Source organism: Neoarius graeffei, chromosome 17, assembly GCF_027579695.1.
Source record: "Neoarius graeffei isolate fNeoGra1 chromosome 17, fNeoGra1.pri, whole genome shotgun sequence".
Taxonomy (NCBI): domain Eukaryota; kingdom Metazoa; phylum Chordata; class Actinopteri; order Siluriformes; family Ariidae; genus Neoarius; species Neoarius graeffei.
In genome coordinates, this window is record NC_083585.1 from 16917609 (window position 1) to 16944086 (window position 26478).

The window sequence follows — 26478 nt, forward strand, 5'->3', positions numbered from 1 at the left end:
TAACCTTACTGAAACATTAGCTGACAGGCACAGACTAGAGATCTGCGCAGGACAGAATTTTCAGTCCCGCTCCCGCCTGCTCCCGCATTGTGCAGTCCTGCTCCCGCCCACTCCCGCAAAGAATTATGATTTTCAGTCCCGCTCCCGCCCGCGCCTGCCATATTTTGTCCCTCTCCCGCCCGCAAATCCCGCATGATGCAGACGTTCGCGTTATTTCTCACGAAAGTTCCTGTCATTGGCTTGGGGAATTAAACATGCTGAGCTTAGCTGAGCTCTCCACTGACCGATCCTTCATTTATTGTAAGCTTATTGTTTAGACTCTGACATTCTGCTGACACATTCCAAGTTGAGCACTGCATGCGCTCATGATTGACAGCTCTCGCTGTGATTGACAGCTCTCGCTTTGCGCACTCGCACTCCCACTTCCGAGTCTGTGGCGTTATGATTCCAACCGCGATTTCATTCTCCTCTCATATGAAGTGCTGCGCAACCACAACCAGCTCCTCAGATTATACACTGTCTATTTCTAGCTTTAAATTGAACAATCTGTGTGATACACAGTCCTTTTTAATACTAGTTAATACTTTTAAATACTTTTTAATACTTAGGACTAATACTCTTGACTTTTTAACAGTAAATGTCCCTCTTTTTAAAGCAGCGCTTACTTCTGAAGCACTGTGAGCTTCACTAGAGGAGCTCTGCTCTTCTGCCATGATTGGAGATCTCAAACACGGAAGAGCGGAAAGGAATCGGAAACGTACGCAAGATTAGACCACATCCGCAAATTTAGGCATCTTAAAATGTTTTTATTAATGCCAAATAAAATATCCAGCACAAATTATATATGATAGACATAAATTAATAATTTATCAATTTTATTTTAAACACGTTTTTAGTTAGCGGGATTGCAGCTTATCACCTCTCCCGCCCGCAATGAGCTTTCAAAATTTGTCCCGCGCCGCACTGCTTTGCGTCGGGTCCCGCGGGACTCCCGCGGGAGTGCAGGGCTCTAGCACAGACCTCAGTTTTGTAGTGGATTTATAAATCCACTTTGGCAGCAGTTTCTTTAAAATTTGGGAAATAGCTTTTACAGTTTTTATCCCCCGCTGGCCGAAAGGCCCGAAGGGGGATTATGTTATAGCGATGTCCGTCCATCCCGGGAAGGGTACTCACCTTCTGAAATCAACTCTTCTCACAATTTTTGGAGGAATTTCATGAAACTTGACAGGATTCTTTGTTTTATGTCAGTAATATTGCAATTTCGTTCAATTCAGTCGCATTTTAACAGAGTTATGGCAGAGTCGCCAGTGGGCGATATTGTCCTCTCAGAGCACTCTTGTATATGTTGCAATGCTTGACTATCCTTTACACACATTTACATACTTAGATCTCCACATCTGGCCTCCACTGGAAACTTTCTGGCCTTTGTTTCCAACATACCCATTGTCAGGAACCTAATTAACATATGGCACCCCATGATGGGACTACCTGTCGGGGTCCACCCAGATGTAAGACACCTGGTGTCTCTTCCATGCGAGAACCTTTCAGGAGTATAAAAAAGTGTATGCATTATACAAAAAAAGTCCGAGAGACGCTTTTCCATCACACATCCTCTGCCTATGACTCTGTACTCGATCTTCATTTCTGTTTTGCTGTATCTTGTGTATCTGCATTTTGTAGAATAAACCCACTTGTTACTTTATCTCTAATTACTCAGTAGTTCTTCTGTAAACTGTTGTAAATTAATGTTATAGAGTTAATACACTTCTAGCAAGACAGCCTGTATTTTTGGAGTTAGATAATTAATGAAATTTATTGGAGTCACATATTTTAATCACAAAGTTAAAACACACATTTACCTTCGGCTCTCCCTGTTATCACAGAGCAGTGGGCTCGGACAATAACACTTTGCGTTTTAGCCTGACAGTTTTACATTAATTAAAAAAGTCAGAGGGCTTTTTTCCCCTCTTTTTTCCTTCCCCGTCATCTAATATCACATGACATTTTAGATCGCTTCCCTCCATACATCCCTTGTCATGTGATATAATTAGAGGATATTACACGGTTGCATGAAGACATAAACTTTATCTTCGAGCGAAGTGAATGAGTGACGTATTTTTCAACACGACAAGATAAACTTCAATCTTCGCACCACTGTGGAATGTCTCATTCATCTCATTATCTCTAGCCGCTTTATCCTTCTACAGGGTCGCAGGCAAGCTGGAGCCTATCCCAGCTGACTACGGGCGAAAGGTGGGGTACACCCTGGACAAGTCGCCAGGTCATCACAGGGCTGACACATAGACACAGACAACCATTCACACTCACATTCACACCTACGCTCAATTTAGAGTCACCAGTTAACCTAACCTGCATGTCTTTGGACTGTGGGGGAAACCGGAGCACCCGGAGGAAACCCACGCGGACAACATGCAAACTCCGCACAGAAAGGCCCTCGCCGGCCACGGGGCTCGAACCCAGGACCTTCTTGCTGCGAGGCGACAGCGCTAACCACTACACCACCGTGCCGCCCTGCCACCAAGTTTGCTTCGTTAAATATGGAAGATTTTGAGAGAATTTTGAAAGAGAAAGACACCCAAAAGGAATGTGTATGTATAATAATAATAATGCCTGGATTTTTTTCGTGGTCTATCAGATATATCCCATTCAGTTACTCATCTTCAACTCATTCAGTATCATGCTAGCTGAATGGAATATATCTGATATATCATGAAAAAAGCCAGCCAATATTATTTTAATATTTCATGGTTGTAGTTCTCCATGTCCTGGATGTAGTTCCTATGAAAAATATGTATGGCGTATTTCCCAGTAAAACACTCGAGTCTATATAAATACCAGGGATTCTTGAGACAAGGGATAAAATGGGTTTTTAATTTCTAAAAATAAAATGTTGATTTTTCCAAAATATATTTATATATTATAGTTGCCCCAGATGTTGGCCTTTTACTGCTGTCAAAATACAATCTCCCAGGTTTAACATTTTTAACATTTTTGTCATGATTGCTGGACAAGCATGGAATTTTGTCAACACCATAAGACACACAGAAACCTAGAAAATATGTATTTTGAATAAAATTATTGCAGTTCTTTTGAATATTGGAGATAATTTTAATCTGTGCTGATCTATCCACATTTTCAAACTACTACGATTACTTAAAATAAATAAATTATGGAGCTATCGCTTATTATTAGTGGGGAAATATACATTTTCACATTTAGTTTTTAATCTAAAAAACAGACAATGGTATTCAGCTATATAAAAATTACAAATTCATTTAGGAAATGCAGTGTTTTTATTGAGATAATCTGAGACAATATAATAAAATCTCCTTTTAAAAACAAAAATGAAAAGAAAACTCATCTTATGGAGTTGACGAGCTGTTGACGGAGTTGACACACATCTTACGGTGTTGACGGATTAGAAGAGAACAGGGTATAACTTCATTTACCATGACCATTGAACTTCAAAAACTCATTTTTTTTGCACTCACACCCACTTTAAAAACAGTAACTGGGCAGTAGACTTTTCTAATCTCTTGAACAGTCCATCTCATCAAATATGTGGATCATGGACAAAGAACATTCAGAACATTCAGTAATTCAGCCTTTGAATGTAAACATCTCTGAAAATCTTGAACTCATCCAATGTCATTCTAGCCTGAAGTGGACAAATGTACAATGTTGTATTTAGTGAAGAACACACACACACACATGGAAAGTAAGTCAAGTACACACATGTATACATGTTTTGAGACTCTCTCTCTCTCTCTCTATACTATATATATATATATAGAGAGAGAGAGGGGGGGGGAGAGAGAGAGAGAGAGAGAGACTCAAAACATGTACATGTATACATGTGTGTACTTGACTTACTTTCCTTATAATAGGCAGATTGAAATCTCATCTCATCTCATTATCTCTAGCCGCTTTATCCTTCTACAGGGTCGCAGGCAAGCTGGAGCCTATCCCAGCTGACTACAGGCGAAAGGCGGGGTACACCCTGGACAAGTCGCCAGGTCATCACAGGGCTGACACATAGACACAGACAACCATTCACACTCACATTCACACCTACGCTCAATTTAGAGTCACCAGTTAACCTAACCTGCATGTCTTTGGACTGTGGGGGAAACCGGAGCACCCGGAGGAAACCCACGCGGACATGGGGAGAACATGCAAACTCCACACAGAAAGGCCCTCGCCGGCCACGGGGCTCGAACCCGGACCTTCTTGCTGTGAGGCGACAGCGCTAACCACTACACCACCGCGCCGCCCAGATTGAAATCAGCATAATAATAATTATACCATATTCAACAAATATGATTGTTCAAATAATACAAAAGCTCTTCGTTATTTAAGCACCTTAAATGGAAAACATAACGTGTATTGTATTGTAACTTACTTATTTCTCACATAATGAACACACACACACGCACGCACGTGCGCGCACACACACAGTACACAGACTGAATTCAGTATTACAAAAGAAATAATTATCTTCTGTGTATTTCATATTGAATGAATGTATGTTATTAAAATATAAAATAATAAAACTACAATGTCAATGTATAAAATTTAATTAAATGGGTAAATACATTCAAGTCCCATTTGTCAACACCATAAGTTAAGTGGTCAACTCCATAAGACAAATTTTCTTATGGAGTTGACGTCTGATGGAGTCTTACGGAGTTGACGAAATCTTCAACTTTTCATCATAACGTGTTTTCTTTGCAGGAGCCATCTTGTTTTTCACCAGCTGCTTATGGCCTCCAAAATAAAGTTAGATTAAACTTTTATTTCTGAATAAAATCACATAAACCTTGAATTTTATCGACCATGGTGTTGACACTCTATGGTTGTGACATAGGTGGTTTTGTAAAAGAAGATAATTTAAGACAAATATGTGAAATATTAACTTACCAGAGCAGAGCCCTCATGGCATGTCCACCACACAGGGAGCAGAAAAGGGGTCCTTAGAATGTGAGTTGGCCACTATAATGCCTGATTTTTTGCGTTTTTAGAAAAATCTTATGGTGTTGACAGAAAGTCCGGACACGATTTCAATCCCGTAAAAAGTACATAAATATATTTTTTAAATGGTTGGTTCCTACGCAGGTTGAATATTCATTTAAAATACATGATCACAGTAGCAATTTTGTTTGTTTTAATGTACTTTAAACAATTATTTAAGTATTGTGAAGTCATGAAACGTGCTTTCGGACATGGATATTTTTAGGTTCAGGCAGCACACTAGGCTATTTAAAATACAATATATGTGTAAAAAACATTAATTAACATTTTGTAGTATATATATATATGTTGTTGGGCGGCACGGTGGTGTAGTGGTTAGCGCTGTCGCCTCACAGCAAGAAGGTCCTGGGTTCGAGCCCCGGGGCCGGCGAGGGCCTTTCTGTGTGGAGTTTGCATGTTCTCCCCGTGTCCGCGTGGGTTTCCTCCGGGTGCTCCGGTTTCCCCCACAGTCCAAAGACATGCAGGTTAGGTTAACTGGTGACTCTAAATTGAGCGTAGGTGTGAGTGTGAATGGTTGTCTGTGTCTATGTGTCAGCCCTGCGATGACCTGGCGACTTGTCCAGGGTGTACCCCGCCTTTTGCCCATAGTCAGTTGGGATAGGCTCCAGCTTGCCTGCGACCCTGTAGAAGGATAAAGCGGCTAGAGATAATGAGATGAGATATATGTTGTTGTTTTATTGTTTAATCAAGTTATTTGACATTTTCTAAACACATTTTAATCATTACATTGAGTTTTATCTCCCGGACAGGTTTTGTCCCTCATCTCAAGAATCCCTGATATATATTATAACGACACAAGTGTTTGACTGGGAAATATGCTACACGTATTTTCCATACATATTTTTCATATTTTTTCATCCGTTTTGGAGAACCAAAATGACATATTTCCCGATATTTCACTCCGATGACGTCACTCCCAGTGTTTTCCCGCTGACTTGATATGCGTTATCAAAATGGTGAACCGGTTCAAAATTAAAATCCTTTTAATTAACTTGCATATTTTTTTCTTGTGAATATCATCATCGGCTGCCCATCTCTAGTGGTGATCACTGCTTCATTAGGATATGCAGATGAGCCGCAAGGCCCGCACCAGAGCAACAGAGTCGCCCGCACTGGCGGTATGAATGGCCCGGCCGAGCCGCCATGGAATGTCTGGCCTTGTGAGCGCTCACATACTTTTCTCCTCTCCTAACAAAGTGCCTTGCACAGTAAAGTAAAACAAGCGATGGTGTGCCCCCAGCATGTTGTCTCTCTGGACCTCCAGACCTGATGCCAAGTGGTGCACAAAAGTGCCACAGACCTGACGGGTATGGAAGTTGCCCTGCAATGACAACTGACTTCCTGAGTGATGCCATCCGTTGGCCATTTGAGTGGCTCTTCCACGTGCCATCTTGTGGTGTGCCATTGACCCTGTTGGGTTCATCTGTCACATTGCACCAAAAAGCGTCCTGCTGCCAGCACCTTATTGGTGATGTACTATTTAACCCATAGCTGGAACCCAAGCAGGTGCTACCACTTCGGGTCAGAGCGGAACTGGGAGCAATGGTGATTAAGCGGGAACTCCACTTTCCCCAATACTCAAGTCCTCCCAGACAGTCATACCCAAGACTAGATACCCAAGACTAGTCATACCCAAGACTATATCTTGTGGATATATAATATATAGAACATTACATGGTGGCATGAAGACATGAAGTCTTCTCATGTTGAAAAATATATCACTCGTTCACTTCACTCACTTGTGATGTACAGTTGTGGTCCGAAGTTTACATACAGTGACATGAATGTCATGGCTATATTTGGGCTTTCAGTCATTTCTTTGAACTGTTCTTTTTCTGTGGCAGAATGATTGTACAGCACACAGCTTTAATTAAAAAAAACCCACTAGAATTTGGTGCACACATTTTAATTTCCTTTGGGTTTTCTGAAATCAACACGGGGTCAAAATTATACATACAGGGTCAAAAATGTACATACGCTCACTTAGGTTATTAATTCAGAGGAGCTGAAACTTGTCTCTTATTTTGTCAAGGCCGAGGTCTCTTAACTTCCTGTTAGTGATCATGATTGACTACAGCTGGTAGCTTCTCTTTGATTTCATAAAAAGGGTTTGTTTACAGCACTCATTGGATTGACCAACACACAGCAAAATGGGAAAGTCCAAGGAGCTCAGTGCAGATCTGAGAAAGAGGATCGCAGATATACACAACTGCAAATTCCAAGATCAGTTCAAACAATTGTATGCAAGTTATTGTGAGGTGTAGTCACTTTGCCAAGCCACTTTGCTTCAAGGAAACCCAAACTGTCATCCTCAGCTGAAAGGAAATTGGTTTGGATGGTCAGGAACAACCTGGGAACCACCATGGCACAGCCCTGCCATGAACTGGAAGCTGATGGATCACTGTCTACAGTTCAGATCACCATGGACTAAGAGGCTGCTATCCAAGAAATAACCCCCTGCTCTAAAGTTAACACCTTCAAGCTTAGCTAAAGTTTGAAGCTGACCACACGGACAAGAAAAAGCCTTCTGGAGAAAAGCTGTATGGTCAGATGAGACAAAGATTGCGTTGTTTGGCCACAATGACCACCATGTACAGAGGGACACTGTACCAGCTGGTGGTGGTGGTAGGATCATCATGCTCTGGGACTGTTTTGCTGCCAGTGGAACTGGTTCATTGCACAGAGTGGATGGAATAATGAAGAAGGAGGACGACCTCAGAATTCTTCAGCATAAACCATCAGAAATTTGAACACGACTTGGGAGTTACAACAGGACAATGAACCCAAACACACATCAGAGCTGGTTGTGGAGGATAAAGCAGGCTAACATTAAGCTTAAAACAAGTCCTGACTTCAACCCTATTGAAAATATATGGACCGTGCTTATAAGTCGAGTCCATGCCAAGAAAAAAAAACTCTACCAATTCTACCCTGAAGAGTCGTGAAATATCTAACCAGAATTCTGCCAGACGCTTGTTCATGGTAAACAGTAATGTTTGGTCAAGGTGAATCATGCAAAGAGACATTTTACCCAAATATTAGGTGTGCTGTATTTATAATTTTGACCCTGTGTTGATTTCAGAAAACCCAAAGAAAATTAAAACTTGTGCACCAAATTCTAGTGGTTTTTTTTTTTTTAATTAAAGCTGTATGCTGTACAATCATTCTGCCACAGAAAAAGAACAGTTCAAAGAAATTCCTGAAAGCCCAAATATAGCCATGACATTCATATCACTGTTTGTAAACTTCTGACCACAACTGTATATGTTCACCACTTGAAGATAAACTTCATATCTTTGCGCAATCCTGTAATATCCTCTATATAATATATAACGCTCTGCCAAAGGGTTTGCCTCTTCTGTTCTTAATAAGTGATCAGTGAGTGTATTTTATTATAGAGATATTTTAGTCACTGTGTTAACAAATGTGCATGTTGAGTATCTTTTATGGTTTTCCATAATACTGTCATGGACGGGTGGCACGGTGGTGTAGTGGTTAGCGCTGTCGCCTCACAGCAAGAAGGTCCGGGTTCGAGCCCCGGGGCCGGCGAGGGCCTTTCTGTGCGGAGTTTGCATGTTTTCCCCGTGTCCGCGTGGGTTTCCTCCGGGTGCTCCGGTTTCCCCCACAGTCCAAAGACATGCAGGTTAGGTTAACTGGTGACTCTAAATTGAGCGTAGGTGTGAATGTGAGTGTGAATGGTTGTCTGTGTCTATGTGTCAGCCCTGTGATGACCTGGCGACTTGTCCAGGGTGTACCCCGCCTTTCGCCCGTAGTCAGCTGGGATAGGCTCCAGCTCGCCTGCGACCCTGTAGAACAGGATAAAGCGGCTAGAGATAATGAGATGAGATGAATGAGACTGTCATGGATGCTACCAGTTTTCCCTGGATTCCCCTTTGCTTCGGTTCTTCATGGCTTGGATTCAGTAAGGTCTTGGAAACCTTCCATTGAAATCTCCTTCCATATTTTAGATATTAATATACCGGTACATCACAGCAGGTGGTGTTTTTCCAGTCTTCGCCTATTGAGCCTCTGCCCACTGTAGCCTCCGTCCGTACTCCTCGCTGTATTCCTGTTCTCGGCTGGCAGGAGTGGAACATGATGTGTCTTTTGTAATGCATTGTCCTCAAGGTTCAATGTGTTGCGTGTTTTGAGATGCTTTTCTGCACAACACGGTTGTAAAGAGTGATTATTTGAGTTAGTGTAGCCATCCGGTCTGGCTGTTCTCCTCAGATGTCTCTCACTAACGACGGAGTAATGCCTACAGAACTGCCACACACTCATACCCCTTTTCCACCAAATCAGTTCCAGGGCTGGTTCGGGGCCAGTGCTGGTGCTGGTTCACAACTCGTTCAACTTGCGAGCCAGCTGAGAACCAGTTTGCTTTTCCATAGCTCAGGGTGCTAAGGGGAGCCACGTCATTATGTCGCTGTATACGTCAGTTACATCGCTGTATACGTCAGTTACGTCGCTATGTTTGCATAAACCTTGGCGCGAATATCGAAGCAAAAACAACGCGGAAGAAGCAGCAGCAGCAAGAACAATAACAATAATAATAATAATGGATGACTTCGCGTTTGTACAGCTGCTGCTTCTCGTTGCTTAAAAATGGCGATCTTTCGCGGTCTTGTTATTGTTGTTGGTCTTAACAACTCCGCCCCCCGCTGACGTAAGCGGTTCTTTCCTCTGGCCCAGCAGAGAGTTGGTGCTAGCCTGGAACCGGTTTTTCTGGCCCCAGAGCCAGTTCTTTGTCGGTGGAAACAGAAAACCCTGTTCCAAATTAAGCACTGGCCCCGAACCAGCCCTGGAACTGGTTTGGTGGAAAAGGGGCATCAGTGGATTTTGGGTGGTTGCTCGTGTTGTGTATATCAAGTCCAACACTTAGAGAGTATAATTTAAATACATATACATGTAATTGCCTCTTATGCGAGGCTGCTAAGCTTTCTCCTCAGGCTTTAATCTTATTAACAGCCCAAGCCTTGAAGGATCGAGGGACATAAGTCATACTAGCAAGAACCCCTTCTCACTCGGCCACTTTTTCCAATTATGATTAGCAGTACGCTGAACATTGAGAGTTACATTACATTACATTACATTAACGGCATTTAGCAGATGCTTTTCTCCAGAGCGACGTCCAACAGAGCAGCCTGGGGACCAGTTAGGGGTTAGATACCTTGCTCAAGGGCACTTCAGCCATTCCTGCTGGTCTAGAGAATCGAACCGGCAACCTTTTGGTCCCAAAGCTACTTCTGTTATACCGTAGTTCATGTTATGGTGGAATAATGAACAAGGTGTTATATATATTTTATATCACATGACGAGATGTATGGAGGGGATCGATCTAAAGTGTCACACACAATATACGATGAAGGGAAAGTAAAAAAAAAAGAGTAAAATGAAAAAAAAAGCCATCTGATGTTAATGTGAAAGTGATGCCTGGTGCCCATCAGCTACTGTTTCAGGAAGGTTAATAGGAATTTGTCGCACTATGATGGATCGTTTAGTTTTGTCTTACCTGGAGGAAAACCAGCCATGACAAATCCTCAGATTTCTTCATTTCGTTTTGACATATATGATGAATGAGATAAGTTTACATTATCTCTGGCCACAGCTGCAAATAATCACATCTGTATTCAGCGTGCTTTCTTCATTTAAGCATTCCCACTAGCTCGTATTAAGTGAAAATCATATTTCAGATGGAAATCTTTATCTTTTACAAAGTGTTAAGCATGTCTTCTTGGTGTACAGCCCACCATGATATAGTGTAGATTCTTTTCACATGCAAAGCATTATGGGTAATACAGAGTAATCTTGTCTGGCTGCATGTAGGGTTTTCTTTATCGTTCTATCCCATGGAATAACATCGGATTTAATTGTGGCTATTGCCTCATAGAGGCGAAGCGAGGCAGTAGTCACGATCTCATCGTGTTGTAAGAATGTAAGAACGAGTGGAACAATAGTGCACTGCACATACGCATAAGAATTACAATCACCAAAACGGCGACTCGTGATCTCGCAATACGAACAGCTGATCTCGTGTTACCAAAGGTACGCAAGAACGAGTGGCAAAGCCACTATGTTATGGAATCAATTTTGTGCCAAAATGTTCATACAATACTTTTGAAATATCAAACAAAAATGACAAATCAAAATACAAAAAAACAAAAAAAGGTCAATTTTTTTAGACTGGCAAACAAATTATTCGTGTAATCATGCAAAATATCAGTCTATTACTCTTCAGAAACCTTTTATTTTTGTTCCGCGTCTTTCTCAGTTTTGTTTGACGTAATTTATTTTGGTTGCAATTCCAGCTTTCTCGTTTGCGCTCCCTGACTTTTTGCTTGCAGTTTTGGCACAAACTTCACGTGTGGGTGGGCTGTCCAGGAATGCATTCCCATTGGCTAACTTGTATTTGACTGACAGCTACGCTCAGCCATTCCCTACTCGGATTCTGGCGGACTGTTTGACGAGTGACCGATCCATTGACGGTAAACAAGGATCGAGTGGACTTCAGTGGCGACTATGATATTCAACAAAGTGTAAATTCAATATCATAGTCGCCACTGAAGTCCACTCGATTCTTGTTTACCGTCAATGGATCGGTCACTCGTCAAACAGTCCGCCAGAATCCGAGTAGGGAATGGCTGAGCGTAGCTGTCAGTCAAACACAAGTTAGCCAATAGGAATGCATTCCTGGACAGCCCGCCCACACGTGAAGTTTGTGCCAAAACTGCAAGCAAAAAGTCAGGGAGCGCAAACGAGAAAGCTGGAATCGCAACCAAAATAAATTACGTCAAACAAAACTGAGAAAGACGCGGAACAAAAATAAAAGGTTTCTGAAGAGTAACAGACTGATATTTTGCACGATTACACGAATAATTTGTTTGCCAGTCTAAAAAAATTGACTTTTTTTTTGTTTTTTTGTATTTTGATTTGTTGTTTTTGTTTGATATTTCAAAAGTATTGTATGAACATTTTGGCACAAAATTGATTCCATACTATGTCATCATGTTGTAAGAATGGAAGAATGAGTGTACCAATAGGGCAATTCCATGTAAATGTCAACCTCACCATGCAAAAATAAAGCAACATGTAATACATCAAAACCACTCCCAGAGATATCACCTAGGCCTGTATTTTACAGATGTGAACAAGTTGAACCAATTTGTAACCAACCTAATATGTCACTGTCAGTCTTTCTTTCTTATAATGTAAAACCCAAGCCAAAATCAACTTTGATCATGTACAATTCTATATTATTGCCACAAGCCACAGAAATGTATGCTAAAATCCACAAAACAGCAAAACAATAGCCATCCTAAATATTATTTAAGAACTTTGATAGTTTTAGCTGATATTTAGAGAGTTTTTCAAAGGGTTATGGTGGTTAAATTGCTGATTTTCTAAACATATGCCATGTCTATTTCAGACGCGTCACATCCATAACGGAATTTCGTCACATCCATAACGCTGACTTTTCCTTCTGAAACTCTGCATGAAATACAAAATATTTTAAACAAAGATTTTTTAATATTCACCTTGGACCCCTCTATCAAATGGATATCTCCATTTCGACATTAGGTTTACAATTTCACAGAGTTTGATAAAAATGTACAGTCACCCAAGAAAAGTGATACTTTTTCTGTCACATCCATAACGCATCTTTTATTGGCGTTTTCTGGCATGCCCTAGATGTACTATGGGAATTGTTCTTGTTCTATCACTTCTCCAGTATGGTACAGCCTTAAAATGCAACACCTGTTTAAATACTGGGAGACAATAAAACATGCACTGGGTCATTTGTTGCCATTTTGAGTTCAAGTGTCACGTCCATAACGCTGGAATTGCTCAATAGTGAAACTTCGTAACCAATCAGCACTTATCCTGATCAAGTTTGATCAGGATTACCCGTTCTACTTCTTGATGAACTTCGTAACCAGTCAGAACCAGAAACGAAATCAGAGAAACCTCGTTATAACTTCGTAGTATCGGAAGATAATCAGCAGATAAAAAGAGAAACAAAATTCACCTTGTGGTTCACCAAGGCTACTGATTCGATATCAAGTAAGTGTTGTTTATTTTAAGAAAATTTACCTTTTGATTATCACAGCTTTTGTTTGGTCCTTCTGAAAGATCAAATGAAAGATTTTCTAAGTTTTTTTTTTTTTAGCTTTTTGGCAGATATATTGAGAAGCCGATATCAAACTCCTGCTATTCACTTTAATTTTATTTTTTATTTTAGTCTTTACACTACACTTGTGAAACAAAATATGCCCATTAGTACTAAATAACGCTTCTAAGACAATTCATGAACAAGTGCTTTCTTACTATTTTGAAAATAGATCGAGTTCACAGCACTGTATTTTGAACAAAACAAAATCGGTAACCAAAATACTCCAAACCCTGATGCTGCTCACATCATCATGGTGGTAAAAGAACAGCGACTGTAGCGGCTGAAGGTCGCGCGGGTCTCTGCTGCGGCGCGCGAGCAACGGGACATCACTACCGCACCGGATGGAGCACGAGGCTGGGGCGGGGCAAAATGACTGGCCGTAGATTCTATCAAAAGTTCGATCTAAATTGACCATGGTTGCAAAATATTGGCCAAAAATACGCAAACACTACGAAACATGAAAGTAAGATGAAAAAGAAAGATTCTATTGCCTTATACTGCAAGACTAAAACAAAATAAAACTGTCAAAACTCACCTTTTCAGTGATAACGTCCGAACAGATCACCCGCGTAACAGAGAGACCGCAAATGGAAGCACGATCAACTTCTAAGTGTTGGAGTGGAAAATTCCATTCTACACATACAAATTGTTAATGTGTGTCCTTCCCCGCACACAAATAACACGCTACGGTAAAAAATAGATCACAACTCATTTTATAGCTCAGAAATTCATACAAGACCAGCTACCATCATAACATATTCTGTAAGAAACATATTCTATACCTAACTTTCAGCTTTCGTTTTAAAAAACAAAATCACAGATTTATAACTAAATTTTTATACGCCGTAGTGATTTTAAGTTACTACTTTTGGTGAGGTAGTGACCTTGACCCTGAGGCTTTCCGTTTAGGTCAAAACACAGGATCGTATTGGTTTTGGGTCTGCGGAAAATGGAGTTACAACGGTGATCAAATATTTTGCATGATGTTTTATTACGGTTATGATTATTCTGTGAGCGCACCAATCCTTAGGTGTATAAAGTTACAACTTAAAATACAATTAGTGATAACTGCAGACTTTTCAGTGGACTACAACCTTTTTAAGGGAATGCGATGTAGTCGACCATTTATCATGTCCCAGATCAAGCCGCCATTTTTCCACAAATTTGCAGAATTTTTGCCAAATTCTGAATAGAATATTCACATCAAAGATTTAGTTTTATCTGTATTATCTCATCTCATTATCTCTAGCCGCTTTATCCTTCTACAGGGTTGCAGGCAAGCTGGAGACTATCCCAGCTGACTAAGGGCGAAAGGCGGGGTACACCCTGGACAAGTCGCCAGGTCATCACAGGGCTGACACATAGACACAGACAACCATTCCCACTCACATTCACACCTACGGTCAATTTAGAGTCACCAGTTAACCTAACCTGCATGTCTTTGGACTGTGGGGGAAACCGGAGCACCCGGAGGAAACCCACGCGGACACGGGGAGAACATGCAAACTCCACACAGAAAGGCCCTCGCCGGCCACGGGGCTCGAACCCTGATCTTCTTGCTGTGAGGCGACAGCGCTAACCACTACACCACCGTGCCGCCTATCTGTATTATTTCTTTCATCATTTTATTTCAAATTAAAACCAACATCACCATTCAAAACCGTATAGTTTATTGACTGTGAGTATATTTAGTGGGGTACCCCCACAGTACCCAGTTTCTGAGACAGACCCATGTATGCTGTATTTACTGTATGGACATGGGAAATCAGAAAAGAAAGAAAGAAAGAAAGAAAGAAAGAAAGCACAACTTTATTCATCACACACTTGTGAAATTCCTCTCTGCATTTAACCCATCTGAAGCAGTGAACACACATACACACCCAGAGCAGTGGGCAGCCATGCTAACAGCGCCCGGGGAGCAGTTGGGAGTTCCGTGCCTCGCTCAAGGGCACCTCAGCCCAAGGCCGTCCCATATTAACCTAACCGCATGTCTTTGGACTGTGGGGGAAACCGGAGCACCCGGAGGAAACCCACGCGGACACGGGGAGAACACGCAAACTCCACACAGAAAGGCCCTCGCCGGCTGCTGGGTTCGAACCCAATAATAAAAGCTATTTTATTTTTAAGCAGTAGCCACATGTACCAATAGGGTACCTATTTTATTATTTTGTATTGTCACAGTCATTGAACTTTAGAAGTGAAGCTACCATGGGCGTCGCTAGGCTTTTTTCTGGAGGACTTTAACACCCACAAACAAATGTGCCTCGCTAGTGTAAACGTTCACATATAATTTGTTATTTTAAATAATCTAATCGCAATTGCTCCAGTGAGTCCGTGAAAGATTAATTTTCTGTCTTGATGTTGATATTTCTTTAACAGTAAAAACAATCACCACAAACAACACAGGATTACCATCGATAGAGCTTCACAAATGAGCATCTGTCACAACCAGAAGTGTTCATGCGTAGAGTTGGCATTCTGAGCACTGAGCAAAACTTGACGGCTACCTTTTTCACTTCTGTGCCACGCCTTCTATAAAGTACCACCGCTTACCTTTTATCGCAGCTCATATGGGACACAGGCAAGCTGGAATAGACAGTACATACCGTACACCAATCAGCCATACAATTAAAACCACTGACAGGTGACGCGAATAACATTGATTATCTGTGGGATATTCGGCAGCAAGAGAACAGTCAGTTCTTGAAGTTGATGTGTTGGAAGCAGGAAAAATGGGCAAGTGTAAGGATCGGAGTGACTTTGACAAGGGCCAAATTGTGATGGATAGATGACTGGGTCTGAGCATCTCCAAAATGGCACATCTTGTGGTGTGTTCCCAGTATGCAGTGGTTAGTACCGAAGAAAAGTGGTTCAAGGAAGGACAACCAGTGAACCGGTGACGGGGTCATGGGTGTCGACGGCGCATTGATTCACATGGAGCACAAAGGCTAGACCATATGGTCCAATCCCACAGAAGAGCTCCTGTAGCACAAACTGCTGAAAAAGTTAATGCTGACACCTTTCTGTTTTAGCCAGCGTTAAAGCTAGACGGCCTTTTGATTTCATAAAATTGGTGAAATTTAGTTCCCTCTGAAATTTGCTAATTGTGATATATGTAATATTTCCAGAAAAAAGAAATCAGGCCATTCTGTGGCTGGGAAGTTATTTAATTTGAGGGGATTAAAGCAAATAATGTGCATGAAATCGCTCGCTTCATGCAGTCAAGCAGACAGAGGAAGTCCGTGTGTGTGTGTGTGTGTGTGTGCGCATGCGCAGGTTTACCTTCTTTTTCTTCTTCTTTTGGGTTTTACAGCAGCTGGCATCCACAGTGTTGCATTACTGCCATCTACAGGTTTCCCTTTGCCCGTGCACTGACAGTTCCATCATTCTGTCGCTAAACGAACAGCTGATCACACCGAGGTGCTCGCCGAGCGCCGATATTTATCAGTTTGGTCCTGCGTTTCCTTTCCTTCGTATATAACATCACATCTTTTCTTCTCGCTTTCTGTTACTGGAGTCGATCTTTCACATTTTATTCGCACACTCACGTCCTCCATTTTTCTCTCCTGTTTCAAATTTGTATCCCACAATACCTTGCACGAACGGGGAAAGCCCACCACATGACGCATAACGTAGTATCTTGAATTGGGTCATGGTGAAGCAGGAAAAAATCCACATGGCTGTAAAGTCATTAATTGTTCTATTTAAAAAACTAATAAAATTGGAAGTCTGTGATTCAAATTCAGTAGCTTTCGGTCCACTAAACAAAAATAATTGGATGTCAGGGAAAATTCTTTTTATGACCTACACTTGAAAAATCTGAAAGGCAGTCTGCTGTTAACCTTTTAAGCTTTCTAAGGGTTTAACGTGTTGTGTGTTTTGAGATTATTGTCATTCACTGTGGTTGTTAGGAGTCATTATTTCAGTTACCACAGCCTTTTTGGCTACATCCACACGACAACAGCAACGAGATTTTATTAAAATAAATATCGCGTCCACATGGGCAACGGATCAGTAAAATATCAGGTACATATGGCAACGCAACGCTTGCTGAAAACGATGCAATACACATGCCACACCTCTATGTGCGCTGTAAGACGGTCCCATCGGAGACACCAGAACAATAGAAGAAGTAGGACGCATGCGCATAAACCCCTTCTTCTACCCGGCGTGAAGCACTCACAGGAACAAACACACAACAACAAGAAGAAGATGGCTGTGACTACGCGAGGAAATCGTGCCTTCTGTGTGTACAAATTAGTTTTATTAGTGTGCATAGCTTTATATAACTTAATTTTCTTATTGTGTGTGAACATTTTGAAAAGCATTTTTATATAATTTATATAACTTTTTATATTGTGTGTGAACATTTTGAAAAGCAGTCTTATCCAATAAAAAAAAGAAATTCAAGAAATGGTTCAGTTACTTGTTTATTTAAAAGAAAAGCTGTATACAAAAGTGAATGCAATGCAGTGGTTCATACAAAACAGCGAGAGTGCTGCTTGTTCTAGTCATGTGGTTGTGACGTCATCGTAAACAAATCCGTTCTACTCATCCAGACAACTTCGCAACGGCGCCATTGCCAGATTTTTCCACTCTGGAACCCGTTCTCAAAAAATATCGTTTTGGGGCACCCAAAACGCCGGTGCCGTGTGGATGCCAGGCCGAAACGATAAACAATTTTATCAGATTCACCTGAATCCATTGCCGTGTGGACAGCCTCTTAGGCTACATCCACACGACAATGGCAACGAGATGTTATTTAAAAAAAATATCGCGTCCACATGGGCAACGATCAGTAAAATATCAGGTCCATATGGCAACGCAACGCTTGCTGAAAACGATGCAATACACATGCCACACCTCTAGGGGCGCTGTAAGACGGTCCCTTCGGAGACACCAGAACAATAGAAGAAGTAAGGACGCATGCGCATAAACTATTATGCGCGAGACTTCATATTAGCCACAAAGTCAGAAAAATCTGTTTGTAAAATTACATTATAATGACCAAATACAATGAAAAGTATTTTTCCAGTCTCACCTGTGAAAGGTAATCCCATGTGATCTCGTTTGGACGGTAAACCTGTTGGTACAGTTAAACGCAGCACATGAATGAGGCATCTTTATTCTCCGCTTTGACCCATCCAATATGGCGGCGAGGATGACGTATGATTCTACGCGGAAGGCGGCGTCTTTAATGGTCCGGAATAAATTGAATGCTACACGTTGATGGATTCATTTGTTCTTCTACGCCCTTTTTGAGGAATGTATTGTAGGACTTAAACCAACATCTGAAGAGGTGAGATCGCTCCTTTTTTTCCCTATTTTTGCTGGCGGGATTGACTCTGCCCTAACTCTCTCTCTCTCTCTCACTTTGCACCATTACACAATAAATATTCACAGTGAAAATATTTTGTAAGTGCGTTTCATGAACCAAGTTATAGGATTTGTTGACAACTCGCATCGAGTTCGTTACACTTCTACCCGGCGTGAAGCACTGACAGTCATGTGGTTGTGACGTCATCGTAAACAAATCCGTTCTACTCATCCAGACGACTTCGCAACGGCAACGTTGCCAGATCTTTCCACTCTGGAACCGGTTCTCAAAAGATTGCGTTTTGGGGCACCCAAAACGCCGGTGCCGTGTGGACGCCAGGCCTAAACGATAAACAATTGTATCAGATTCACCTGAATCCGTTGCCGTGTGGACAGGGCCTTAGTCACCTCAAACCAGCCTAGCCATCCGGCCTCTGATCTCTCTCATTAACAAGCCATTTCTTTTGCTGTTTCGCATGAAATCCCAGAGGATCAGCAGTTTCTGAAATACTGACACCAGCCTGTCTGGCACCAACAACCATGCCACAGTTAAAAGGGGTGTTCACACGGCACATATTTGCATCGATGCTGCACCGATGTATTTTGTTGCGATATATCTTACACCGGTGTAAATTTTGTGGAGCGTTCACACGTCACAAACCTGCTTACTAGAGAGAAGCGTGTTAGCACCGGTGCAGCCCCACTTGCGTTCACACGGCAGTTTTTGCGACCGTGCTATACGATAGTAATAATGCGGAAATGAAATATGTGCATGCGCGAAAATGTACTTCCTTTTCCCGCCTTGTTTGTGATTGATATATCGAAAAACCATGGTTTATACTTCTCCAGACAAACTTTCTACGTTGTGGTCTATCAGACACCGTAAAAGGGTAAAAGAGAGAAAGGAAAGGTTGCGCAAGTACAAGAGAGCAGGAAAACAACGCATTCTACAATTCATTCGGCAACAAATCGACGACTTCGTGTCGTTCATGGCCATGTGGACGGTTGTCATGGCATCACCAAGCGCTGGGAAAACAACGTGGATGAAGACACGCAGTTCTGTTGTTGTTGATATTCGCCATTTTGGAAGCGCAAAATACCAGGATGCAAATTATGCAATGCCCGTATGTAATCAACTCTCCTCACGCGTAGCGAGTCTACCCCTGTAGCGTTCAGACGTCCCATTTTATATCGGTGCTGCCCCGCAAACTAGCATTTACTCCAGAGTAAATTTCTTAAACCACCTCCCGAGCAGGGTTAGATTTGCACCGGTTTAAGCAGCTTTCAGGGGCTACACCGGTATAACTTTGTACCGTGTGAACGCTCTACCGGGGCAGCCCCGGTGCTACACCGGAGTAAAAGTTGCTGTGTGAACACCCCTAAAGTCCCAGAGATCACATTTTTCCCTGCTCTTATTACCTCTGCCAACTGTGTTGGAAAAGGTGTTTTTGCCCCTGTTTGTTTGTTTGTTTGTTTGTTTGTTTGTTTGTCTGTTTCCCAACATAACTCAAAAAGTAATGAAAAGATTTTGATGAGATTTGGAGGAAAGGTGAGCCATGGGCCAAGGAACAATTGATTAGATTCTGATGCAAATCCAGATACGTATGCACATCCAGGATTTCTTAGTCTGGTCCCAACGGAACTAAAAAAGTAGTAGATTTGGATGAAATTTGGTGCACAACTTTAATATTATCCTTGGTTCAAGTGATTTGATTTTGATGTTGATAATATGTGGCTTGTTGGTGGTATACACTCTACCGAGTGCACTTCTAGGGTTTGATATGCGCTCTTGACTTGTACCTATGAATTTACGCATGCTACCTGATTGGATAACTGGATGAATGACCAGGCATACAGGCGTTTTTATTAAAGTGGCCGGTAAGTATATACTCATTAGTGTTTAATGTACTAGTGTTATTGAACCCACTTAGAACACTTTGACAGCTGGACAGCCTCATGACTGATTGACACCATACTCAAGTCTCATTCATTATAGAGTGGATAACTTCAACTGGATTTTATAGATTTAAACCAAAACTCTGATGAAATAAATAAAAAAGGACCCTGATGCTTGGACTGAAGATCTTCCCAACACACTTACCACTGTTTCACTTTATAGTAAACGGCTGTAGAAGAGTAATGATTTTTATTCTATCCACACTGGATATGAGCAATCGTGCACTCTGATTGGCTACTCTACTACTAGGATATCAGCTCATATACCGTGAGTGGAGAAAAACGAAATGGCGGAGCGTGTTGCTGAACCAACCGAGGATGAAATAAAAACTCTACTCGAAAACAAAACTCTAAAAATTACAAAAAAAAAGCAACAAAATATGGAATGAAAGTATTTGACGGTAAGAACTAGGGCTGGATACCAGTTCGGCTTGATCAGGTTCGAGTCCAGGTTCAGGTCCAGACATTCAGGTTCAGGTCCGGACCTGAGCCTGTCTAGTTGATATCTTAGTAATCTTATGTTTTATTAAACCAATATTTATGGTTGAATGTTGCACTTATTTTCAATGCCTTATCTATTAGTGACTACCAAGCAGAGATGCGACTCAAAACACTTTTACTTTATTAAACATAAGCATAAACCAAACCAAAGAGAGTACATGTAACATGATTTTACAACACTGTCAAGTGGCTGTCAGCAATCAGTCCACCGCTAGCTGCAACAGTACTACTGTACTGTATGTTTTTCTTCAAGAATATTAACATGTTCACATTGTCAGGGTCTAAGCAAGCTCTCTCAGCCTTCACGTCTCCTGCAAACATGGTTGTCCCATGTTTACATTTTTTGAGCGCTGATTCTTCATTTGGAGTGAAAATTTACGTGAGATTATGGGGATCCGTGACGCCGATTCCACTCGAGCTCGGTACGTACCAACATCGGCCTCGTGGTAAACTTTGATGCTATTTTAATTCGTAGCACATTTTCATTGTTGACCTAAAACTGAACCGACAGTTACAGAAAGAGAAGAATATCAATTTATTTAGGGCTTATCTCAGACATCCCAATCTGCAGAAACTCATTTCCGGGAGGTGTCGTGACTCCCTCCCCCGCTGATGGGAAAAAAGTCATGCTGCACGAATTTTTTCCCATGGGGGGGGGGGGGGGGTTCTGCAGGTTGGGATGTCTGTTAACCAATCAGGATGCTCTTTGTCTAGCATGCACTACATGAACAGGCACACACGCACTCTCTCTCTTGCTCTCCGTCATATGCGCGATGCAGACATTAATGTTTCGCGTGCACGCTCTTGCTCGCTTGCTCTAGATTCCGGGAGATATTATCCAATTTGCGGGCATCAGGGAGCCACTATCAACATGCGGGACTTGGGATGTCTGTTATCTAGTTTGATTCAGGGCTATTTTTTTTTTACCTTCCATGACTAGAGTACTACTAAGATGTCTGAATAGAAATCATTATATTGTACAACCCCGATTCCAAAAAAGTTGGGACAAAGTACAAATTGTAAATAAAAATGGAATGCAATAATTTGCAAATCTCAAAAACTGATATTGTATTCACAATAGAACATAGACAACATATCAAATGTCAAAAGTGAGAAATTTTGAAATTTCATGCCAAATATTGGCTCATTTGAAATTTCATGACAGCAACACATCTCAAAAAAGTTGGGACAGGGGCAATAAGAGGCTGGAAAAGTTAAAGGTACAAAAAAGGAACAGCTGGAGGACCAAATTGCAACTCATTAGGTCAATTGGCAATAGGTCATTAACATGACTGGGTATAAAAAGAGCATCTTGGAGTGGCAGCGGCTCTCAGAAGTAAAGATGGGAAGAGGATCACCAATCCCCCTAATTCTGCACCGACAAATAGTGGAGCAATATCAGAAAGGAGTTCGACAGTGTAAAATTGCAAAGAGTTTGAACATATCATCATCTACAGTGCATAATATCATCAAAAGATTCAGAGAATCTGGAAGAATCTCTGTGCGTAAGGGTCAAGGCCGGAAAACCATACTGGGTGCCCGTGATCTTCGGGCCCTTAGACGGCACTGCATCACATACAGGCATGCTTCTGTATTGGAAATCACAAAATGGGCTCAGGAATATTTCCAGAGAACATTATCTGTGAACACAATTCACCGTGCCATCCGCCGTTGCCAGCTAAAACTCTATAGTTCAAAGAAGAAGCCATATCTAAACATGATCCAGAAGCGCAGACGTCTTCTGGATCACGCGGACAACATGCAAACTCCACACAGAAAGGCCCTCGCCGGCCACGGGGCTCGAACCCAGGACCTTCTTGCTGTGAGGCGACAGCGCTAACCACTACACCACCGTGCCGCCGCATTGATCATTATAGAAATAAAATTGAATTGAATTTAGCAGCAAAAAGAATGATTGATTAATTTCGTAAAATTTACTAAAAGTGGAACACGGGATCTGAAAGATTTAAAATTACACTTTGGTAACTTCGAACTCATAAATATCGCTTGGAAGAAAGCAATCTGTTCCTCCTTCCCCTCGCCGGAAGCAGCTCCTCTTTCTTCTTCAAGATCAGTGGCAATACATAATGCAAGCTCAGGCCATCTGCCTGTTGTGTGGATTCATATTTCTTGCCCAGATTTTGCTCGTAAACGCTGATGGCGATGGAGAGTGGCTTTGTGCAGCGGCATCATTTTCTACTCACAGCTGAGACTGACATCCTCTCAGGCGTGTCATATTCTGCATGATTGATGCCATTTCTCTCAGGGAGCCTCCTGTGGATTACTGGAATTTTCTCTGAAAACCATACAAGTCAAAACAAAGTACAACCCCAATTCCAAAAAAGTTGGGATGCTGTGTAAACTGTAAATAAAAACAGAATGTGATAATTTTCAAATCATGGAAAGCTTATGTTTCATTGAAAACACTACAAAGACAACATATCAAATGTTGAAACTGAGAAATTTTCTTGTTTTTTGAGAAATATATGTTCATTTTGAATTTGATGTCAGCAACACATTTCAAAAAAGTTGGGACAGGGGCATGTTTACCACTGTGTTGCATCACCTCTACTTTTAACAACACTCTATAAATGTTTGGGAACTGAGGAGAGAAATTGCTGTAGTTTTGAAAGAGAAATGTTGTCCCATTCTTGCCTGATAGACAATTTCAGTTGCTCAACAGTTCCGGGTCTCCTTTGTCATATTTTGCGCTTCATAATGCACCAAATGTTTTAAATGGGAGACAGGTCTGGACTGCAGGCAGGCCAGTTTAGCACCTGGACTCTTACTACGGAGCCACGCAGTTTTAATATATGCAAAAAGCCGTTTGGCGTGTTGGCTTGCTGAAAGAAGGAAGGCCTTCCCTGAAAAAGATTTTGTCTGGATGGCAGCATATTGCTCTGAAACATGTATAGATAATTCAGCATTAATGATGCCTTCCCAGATGTACAAGCTACCCATGTCAGGTGCACTAATCACGGATGCTGGCTTTTGGACTGTGCATTGATAACAAGCCGGATGGTCCCTCTCCTCTTTAGCCTGGAGGACGTGGTGTCCATGATTTCTAAAAAGAATTTCTACGTTTGGTTCATCAGTCCTCGGGACAATTTTCCACTTCGCCTCAGTCCATCGTAAAAGAGCTCGGGCCCAGAGAAGGTGGCGGTGTTTCTGGATATTGTTTATATCTGGTTTAACTTGTATTTGTGGATGCAGTAATGAACTGTTTTCACAGACGATGGTTTTCTGAAGTGTTCCTGAGCCCATACAATGATTTCCACTACAAACACGTGTCTGAGGGCCTGAAGATCACAGGCATCCACTGTCAGTTTTCAGCCTTGTCTCTTGCATACAGAGATTTCTCCAGATTCTCTGAGTCTTTTAATTGTATCATGGACCATAGATGATGTGATCCATAAATCCTTTGCAATTTTACACTGAGGAACATTATTCTTACATTGTTGCTTTTTCAGTCTTTTGTTGCCCCATCTCAACTTTTCTGAAACGTGTTGCTGACATCCAATTCAAAATGAGCATATATTTTTCAAAAAATAATAAAATTTCTCAGTTTCAGCATTTGATATGTTGTACTATTTCCAATGAAATACAGGATTTCTATGATTCGGAAATCATTACATTCTGTTTTTATTTGTTTTACACGGCATCCTAACTTTTTTGGAAATGGAGTTGTCTTTATGTTAAGCTAACTCAAGAGACGCATATTGTAAGCAGTTAAAGTTGGTTTGCAGGTAGAATTGTTAAACACAGAAGGAGGCTAAAGATTCCCCTCAGGTTTTATCAAAATAATTTTTTTTAAATCAATGTCAGCACTTGTTTATCACTAGACATCGATGGCACATTTTTAACTAACATTGTCGGGTCTGAGAGGATGGCTGATAGTCGCACAGGATGGTATCACTGAAAGCAGTGATGACATAATTCATGATTTTTCATTCTAATTTTTGATTTGTGTGTGTGAAAGAAGAGAAAGAGTTAGTTTGAGAGAGTGAGCTGGGGTGACACTCTGTAGGTGCATGAAGAGTCAAATATAAATGCCCTTAAAGGGCATATTCTGGACCAATTTCGTGGGTTTTTTTTAATATGAAAGTATGTCCCTTTACACACTCATCCAGAAGGGTAATTTTGCACAAGGCCATCTGTCTACAGCAGAAAAAAATAAAATAACAAAACGCGTCTGGAAAAATCCCAAGGGAGTCTGGAGCCAGATTCGTGACGTTACCTGCGGAAGCGCCAGCAGGCTGCGCGAGCTTTGCACGGTTTCAGTGCACAGCCTGTGTAGACCAAGCGCTCCCATTTCTCTCTCATTGTCCGGTCTTTTGGAAAACGATGAGTACTAATCCCATCAAGATTGGTGTTGCTACACCCTCCTACGATACATCTGTTAACCATTTTAATAATTACATGATAACGTTGAGAAATTTGCAGAAAACCACCAGGTCGTTTTCTCAAGCAAACCAGCGCTGACATAGGATTCAGAAGGAGGCGTCCCGCAGATGACGTCACGAAAATCAATGTTTCCCGGGAAATTCAAATGCAAAGTTTTTTCAGAGGCGAACCAATTCGCCTCAAATGGCTTGATTTCAACTGAATTTTTAGCCTCGGTCACAACCGGCTGTACGTGCTCCTATGGCCGGTCTACATGCAAAAAACGCAAGAAACGCACGGAGGGCGCGTGTGTGACGTGCTGATTTTCAAGCCGTAGCCTGGCCGCAGACCGGCCGCAGAGGTTCTTTGTCATGTCAAACAAACTCTACGGGCGCTTACGTTTTTTTCAGGTTGCAAGACAAACTTACGGCAAACGTAGCGATTTGGGAAACGCAAAAAATCGTACGTCCGGTTGTGACCTAGGCTTTTCTGGTATTGCGCAAGGTAAAAAAAATTGCAGAGAATGCAGAATGTGACAGATATTTGGCCAAAGTTTAATATAAAACAGGAGAATTACATTGCTCTTGCTCTTGAATTTACACATGATATGCACTTTAAAGCTTAAAAGGGGATTGTGAGATCGCGCTCTCCAAATCACTTGAGATAGTCATGGGAAGAAATCTAATGTATGCTAATGTAATCCTGTTTAAAGCAGCCTGCTCCCTGTGTTTTTTATTAGAGCACCATCTGGCAGAGAGCTTAATGTGAACCTGCAAACAAATCGCATACTCTGCTCCGATCGCTTTCTGACCCTCCTATCTATTACTGTCCACAAAGTGAGAGATTATTAATCCCATCGGTTACCAAACAATGGAGACTGTCGAGTCTGAAATGAGTTGGGGAATTATTGGTCATGCCCAGTGAGCCCAAGGGCCCCGGTGGCTCTGCTCCGTAAAGTGGTTTCTGATGTGTCGCCGCTGCTTTTGCTCACACAAGATTAGCAGTTATTTTAAGGGCTAGCTCAGAGCAAGGCTGATTGTCTCTCTGAACACTTTATCTCTAAGACTCCTGTGAGCTGGAGACAAGCGCGAGAGGAGATT